This window comes from Acipenser ruthenus, chromosome 11 (genome assembly GCF_902713425.1).
Source record: "Acipenser ruthenus chromosome 11, fAciRut3.2 maternal haplotype, whole genome shotgun sequence".
In the NCBI taxonomy this organism is placed as follows: Eukaryota; Metazoa; Chordata; class Actinopteri; order Acipenseriformes; family Acipenseridae; genus Acipenser; species Acipenser ruthenus.
The window spans coordinates 18,065,461-18,072,839 of NC_081199.1; the positions used below are offsets into that span (position 1 = coordinate 18,065,461).

The following is a 7,379-nucleotide window of genomic DNA, read 5'->3' on the forward strand; positions in this document are numbered from 1 at the left end:
AGGCTAACATTAAAATACATTTTTGAGAAGGAACATGGTATTCCAAAAAAAAAGGACATCTCATTTGCTTATGTAATGTCCATCAATATATCGTCATGTGTAGGGGTTTATCAGACCTTCTGGGTTTAAGAGACCAGTGCCCTTCAACAACTTCAAATTCAATTTGAGTTCCTCTGCCTCGTGCTCTGCCAGGAATAATTAAAAACCTTGTGCAGATTGTGGCCGAGGGGTAATGAGATAATTGATAGTTAACCCCTCGGCCACAGTAAATAAAAGCCTGCAGCTCTCTGCACTCAGGGTGGTGGGTGTTCAGAGAAGGAACGAGAGCGAGAAATTTATTTAAAGATTCCAGGAACAGTGACAGCAACTGCCCAGCCTGACCTGGGATTGTATTATTATTTGTGTTCGAGATTTATTTTGTTTAAAACCTTTATTTTTACTCTGTGAGCACAGTGTTTTTGTTTGAACCTTTTATTTAATTTTTGTTATTTAAATAAACAGCGCGCGGCGTCTTTTTGCCTGCAGTACTGCCTGTGCTTTTCTTTCCTGCTTATGGCCTGACGTCACCACACGTCTATTCCTGTCACAGTGGCTTATGTCAGTAGTAATATTACTATAGCTTATGTCAAAAGTCTAATTTATGACTTTTGACCTTTATGACCTTATGTGTGTGAATATATGACTATATAATGAGGGGGCGTGGATTTATGAATTTATGAATATATAATGAGGGGGCGTGGATTTTATATAGGAATGGTATGGTATATATATATATATATATATATATATATATATATATATATATATAATTTCACAAGTGCTTATAAACATTAAATATTTATAAATGTAAGAGTTTGAAATAAAATAATTACTGTTGGTAGGAATCGAACCCACGCAGACAATTGAGTCAAATGGATCTTAAGTCCATCGCCTTAACCACTCAGCCACAACAGTTTTTCTTAAAACGTTAATAAATAAAAAAATAAGTATTAAGCTTACCGGGGTTTCAGAGAATCAAGGTGTTTAGGTGTTTGAGCAAAAGGTTGAACTGATCGTGACTACGAGGGGTTTTTGTTTTTTTGTTTTTGTTTTTTTAAAAGGGACAAGTCTGGGCATGTTTTCAGACCTCATAAAAGGAGAAAAATATTTTGTGCAGTTTATTAGAGTGTTACACAAGATGGCTCATACCTGTGTTAGTTCCTGCTCTGAGAAAGTGGATCTTGAGGATCAGCAAATGCCTGAACTTATAAAAGCCTTTAAAAAAATGCACATTAGCCCTCCCTCAGAGGCTAAAAAAACCACGGAATGTAAAAAAGGTTCAAGAGAGAGTCCAAGCAAGGAGCTTTCAAGCATCCGTACCAAGGATCCTCTGTGTACTGTACAAACTCCTCTGTGGACTGAGCTGAAAACAAACATCAATGAGAGAGAGGGGTGGATGTTTTAGGGTACCTCAGAAAACGCCCCGATGGGCGGCTCCTCATGGACCACCCATTCATGGATCTCTGTTAGGTCGTCTCAAAGGACACCCCATGGGGCCAGAGGCGTCATCAACCCTCATAGGCTGCCACCTAATCTTTGGGAGCCTACTAAAGGGGGACCCACATGCCCTTTTGATTGAAGGAGTCTGCAGCCATGTCTTCTGCAAACTTTAGATACTTCTCTGAAAATGCGGTTCTTGAACCTTGCGATCTTGAGATGGATTGGACCAGTGAAGAAATGACACAGCTTATAAAAGACTTGTCCCCCTTCTCAACCCTGCAGAGTCTGACGACGTCGACGGCTCTTTAGGCATCTCTTTTGAAAAAGTATTAAAGATCTCTAGGGGTCTCCTGGCTTCTCTATTGGAAGTGATCATTGACCGTGATATGGTGAAAAATTGTCGCGGTTGTGAAATTGATCACCCGAACCAGCTGAGACATAGTTGCCTTTTTGAAGCGGACCCCGATTATTTTGACCAACATTTTGAAGAAATACTAGAAAAAATACACATCCCGTGGCTGAAGCTTCTGGTGGCTAAAAGCTCTTGCTTGTTTCAATTTTCATCCAACTTTGACAAAACTTCAGAAACTGGTGGAAGATATTTTAACAGAGCTAAGACCAGAACCCTACATTAGACGTAAACTGCACCATCTACAAGAAACCCTGGATGACAAGACCAGAGACATTGTTAACAAACTAACCAAAGCTTATTACCATCGCAGTTTTACGAAACCCCAAGCGCCTTTAGCATATTACGGAGCAGGGGCCTTTGAAAATGGGGAACGTCCAGACTCCAGCAAAACTGAGGAAAACCATGGAGGGGCTGCTATTTGAGTTAATAGCAGAGAAAGTGGATTGTAAGAGACTCTTTCAAAACCAGATCCCCGTAAATGTGGAAATGTTCAACAATTTAAAAAGTGTAACTGATTTAATCCATAAAGATGTTGATGCTCAAGAATGGTTAGAGTTTGTAGATACACATGTAAAACACTATAACCCCTTAAATGCATTTTTAATGAATATATTACCTAAAATGTTTGATGAAATAGAAGACTGCAAATGTACACATATCATTGTTTTGTATCCTTATGTGACTGATGTCTGTTTTTATAACCTGGCAAGGTTTTTAAGAGATGCAGATATCTCAAAAGTTGTGCATAATGTCGTGGATTACTTAGTGACTAATCATGAATGTTTGTGTAAAAACTTTATATGTCTTCTAAAATGTCCTAATCTTCTTGATAAACTTTGAATAAAAACTTTTTGAACTACATATTTGTCACAGTTGTGTTATTTTGGTTAAAGATGACACATCAGCGTCTGAAAAAAATATACTACGATCCTTCAAATCCTGGGGGCTTTGGGGGCTTACAGACTCTTCAAAGGGCTCTGGGGGCTGATGGGCCTAAAGTCTCTGAGAGGGTCTTAACTGACTTTTTATCAGAGCAAGACTGCTATACTTTGCATAAGCCCCCTAAAATAAACTTTAAAAGAAACACCGTATTTGTATCTAATATCGATACACAGTGGCAAGCTGATTTAGTGGATATGTCTAGCTTGTCAAAAGAAAATGGAGGTTACAAGTACATGCTAACATGTATAGATATCTTATCCAAATATGCATGGGTAATACCTTTGAAAAGGATACTCAGTAAGGGTAGGAAACCTAAAAAACTACAAACTGATAAAGGGACAGAATTTCTAAACATAGCATTTCAGCACATGCTAAAAAAAACATAATATTCTACATTTTACCACGGGTAATGAACTAAAAGCCTCTATTACTGAGAGATACAACAGGACTCTGAAAACAAAAATGTGGAAATATTTCACCGCTTTTAACACGCACAGGTATATGGATAAACTACAAGAAATGGTACAGGCTTATAACAACTCCTTCCACCGTAGTATTCAAATGAAACCTTCAGAAGTTAATGAAGACAATTCATTGAAAGTGTTTAAAACTTTATACTCTAAGAAGAAAAGCCCCAAACATATAAAGTTTAAGTTTGCAGTCGGTGACCACGTAAGAATTTCAAAGTTAAGAGCTCCCTTTATAAAAGGCTATGAACAGACGTTTACAGCAGAGATATTTACTATTACAGAATGTATACCAAGATTTCCACCGGTGTATAAACTAGGTGATTATGATGGAGAGCCTATAATGGGCACCTTTTATGAACCAGAATTGCAGAAAATAAATGTCAAGACTGATAGATTGTTTAGGATAGAGAAGATAGTTGCTGAGAAAAAGGAAAATATCTCATAAAATGGGCCGGTTGGCCGGAAAAATTCAACAGTTGGGTCGCTGCGCATCAGGTGGTGGATCTAAAGAGTTAACAAGTCTGTGGTGTATTTAATTACCCTTAAAACATTAATCAAGATGTCTCAAGACTCTTTTTATGTGACTCTGCCTAGTAACGCATCACAGGATGTTTTCCCTAAAAACGCAATATCCAATTTTACTACCAAATTGGTTAAAACAATGAATCTACCGGGAAAATGGGATGTTTGCTTAGCAGAGATTCAGTATCCCCATACCTGGGATAATATAAACCTTAAGGACAGCACTTTTATTACTTATGATATAGAAAAGGCGATAAAACGGGATTATACAATACCAAAAGGATATTATGAGACCCTTCAGGATGTAATAACGAGCATGAACGATGTCATGCTCGGAAAAGGACTAGATCAGAAAGGTGACAAGGATCCCAATGAACAATATAAAAATGATTTGAAATTAGTCTATAAACCTATAGAAAGGCGCATTTATATAAAAAGTACGACTCCATATATGATTTTTGCCAAAGAACAACTCGGACAAATGTTGGGATTTCGTGAGACTATAAAAGGTGACACTATTAGACTATTGGGTCCTATTGAGGCTAAACTGTATAGTGCTCATTTGAGAACCCTCTACCCTGCTGATATCCGAGCGGGTTTTTATACCATGTATGTCTATACAGATATCATTACACATCAAGCCGTTGGAGATAGTTACGTGCCTCTTCTAAGGTGTGTCCCTATTAAAGGCAAAAACAACGATATAATCACGGTAACTTACGACAGACCTCATTACGTACCCCTCAGCAAGACCACCTTCGACACGTTAACTATACAAATTAAGATGGATCAAAACAAGTTAGTGCCATTCCGTTTTGGAAAGGTTGTAGTGAAGTTGCATTTCCGACCTGTAAAGCCTCTTTTTTACACCTAATTGAAAAATGGGACCTAATGGATATGTCAATCCTTATATTAATTATTACAAAAATCAAGCTGGTAATGGTTTGCCTGGATTTTCTGGAGCTCCGGTAATGTACGGGGCGGGTATGGGGGTATTTTTAGAAGTCTTTTCAGAAAAGCTTTACCGTTACTTAGAAGGGGTTTTGAAATAGTCAAACCTCATTTTAAATCAGCAGCTAAAAATATTGTTAGTGACGTAGTGTCAAATGTTCTAACAAGTCATAACCCTCATAGCCACAACAAGAGCCAGTCAGGGGAGGGATTGATGGTGATGTCCAGAGGCTACAAGAGAAAACGTTGCAAACCCCCGTGATCTCGCTATCATCATCACAAAAGGCGAAACCCTCTACATTCAGGTCAGTTAGTAGCGGTAACCAGAGAAGGAGCAAGAAACCAAAGACTCCCCGAACAAAGAAAAACAGAAACATCTTTTAAATCATGACTTTGGTACATCATATGTCTCAAGAATGTGTGAAATCAGAATTGGATCTGTTTACTATCCCCTATACTCAAACAAGTATTGAAAAAACCTATATGTGGAAGTGCCCCCCCTATCTGCCTTGTCTGACACGGCTCCACTCGAATTTTACATAGCGGGAAATGGGGATGATTATCTTGATTTGAATAATACTCTTTTAAGACTTTCATGCAAAATTACTAGGGCTGATGGCGCTGATTTAGTTGGAGGCAGTATAGTTGGTATTATCAATTACCCTGTAGCTACCATGTTTTCACAAGTGGATGTAACTTTAGGAAACCGCCTAATTAGTCAAAGCAGTAATACTTATCCATACCGTAGCATTATAGAAGCAATGCTAAACTTTAGTAGGACACCTTAGAATCTCAATTCACAGCTGGCTTATTTTACAAAGATACCCCAGGACACATGGATGAGACTGATCCTGCAGGGGCTAATGAAGGTTTAGTTAAACAGCATGCTTTTACCAGAATGAGTCATACCGTTGAACTTTTGGGCCCCCTGCATGCGGATATATTTTTTCAAGAGAAACTCATGCTGAATAGTATTGACCTGAAAATTAAAATGGTGAGGGCCAGTGACACTTTTTGTTTAATGTCTGATGCCGCAGAAGAGTTCAAACTTAAAATTTTAGAAGCCTCTCTCTATATTAAAAAAGTAAAAGTGTCCCTTGGGGTCAGAATTGCCCAAGCTCAGGCCTTGATGACCTCTAATGCCAGATATCCTATTGACAGAGTGTCTATGAAAGTTTTTAGTATTCCTAGAGGGAGTAGGGTATGTAATCAGGAGAATTTGTTTCTGGGGCAGCTACCAAAGTTTGTGGTTATTGGTTTAACAGATAATGACGCTTTTAGCGGTTCCTACGCTAAAAACCCTTTTAACTTTAAACACTTTGCCGGGAACTTTATAGCGATGTACGTCGATGGTGAACAAGTCCCCTCAAAACCTTTACAACCCCACTATACAGCAAGACACAACCCCATCCGGGAATATTACAGTCTAATACAAGCCACGGGCAGACATCTCAAAGACAAACCGCTGATAATTGATAGGTCAGACTTTATTAGAGGCTATACGCTCTATGCCTTTGATTTGACCCCCGACCAAGAATGTGGAGATCATTTTTCCTTAGTGAAAAATGGTAATATGCGTCTTGAAATGCGTTTTGCCAATGCTCTGCCAGAGACTGTGAATATGATTGTTTATGCGGTTTTTGAGAACGTGATTGAGGTTTCCCACCAAAGAGCTGTTCTCTTTGATTACTGAAAAGTTTGATACAACATTGATCCTTTTTAAAAATGAATACCACGTAGCTTACAGCGCTGCTATCCAGCAACCCTTTGACTGCAAAGTATTTTTATGGGGTTCTAGCTTGTGATCAACTACCTATAGGAAAAATAAAAAAAACTGCCAGCGATACTCATTGTCAACACTGACCCCCAAAATTATCCTGGAGAACACTGGCTGGGGATTTATCTCAAAGAAGAGGGCCAGGGAGAGTTTTTTGATTCTTACGGTAACCCTCCGGATTTTATTTATTTTCCTAAGACTATCTCAAACTTTTTAGACAACAACGCTAAACAAACAGTGTACAATAATCAACCTCTACAGGGACTTATGACCGCGACCTGTGGCCATCACTGTGTTTTCTTCTTACATCATAGAGCCAAAGGACTTACTTACCCTGAGGTGATGGCGCTCTAAAGCTCTGATTTAAACAAAAATGATCTGATGGTGTCCCAATTTATACATTGTATGTCTAACCCTAAAAAACAGAACTGTATAAATGTATTTTCATGCGTGCAGTGTGTCAAGACTCATCATGATTTTAAAATATGTTATGAATGTTAATCTTCAAAAACTTATGACAATGTATAGGCTAAATAAATATTTTTATTGTTGTAAAGACATATACAGACATATATATCAGACATTGTTTATACACCAATTGCATGAATATACAACAAAATGTATCAGACAATGTTTACACGACATTTGCATGAATATACAACAAAATGTAAAGATATGTATGAAACTCAATAAAAACAGTAACATCTTAATAAGTTTCCCATAACTGTTGTCTTTTTTTCTGCTTCTTATTCATAGGGGTCTCTAAGGGTCGTTTTTTATAAGCTTCTATGAGTTGTCGTGTTTGAGAATTAGGTACTGTAGAATA

General features: G+C 38.0%; 1 non-coding gene across 1 annotated transcript; it reads right to left on the bottom strand.

Annotated features, from left to right (window-relative positions):
* Positions 1 to 869: 869 nt before the first annotated feature.
* trnal-uaa (transfer RNA leucine (anticodon UAA)) lies at positions 870 to 954 on the bottom strand. Its single transcript has one exon. It is a non-coding gene; the product is annotated as a tRNA-Leu (tRNA).
* Positions 955 to 7,379: the final 6,425 nt, after the last annotated feature.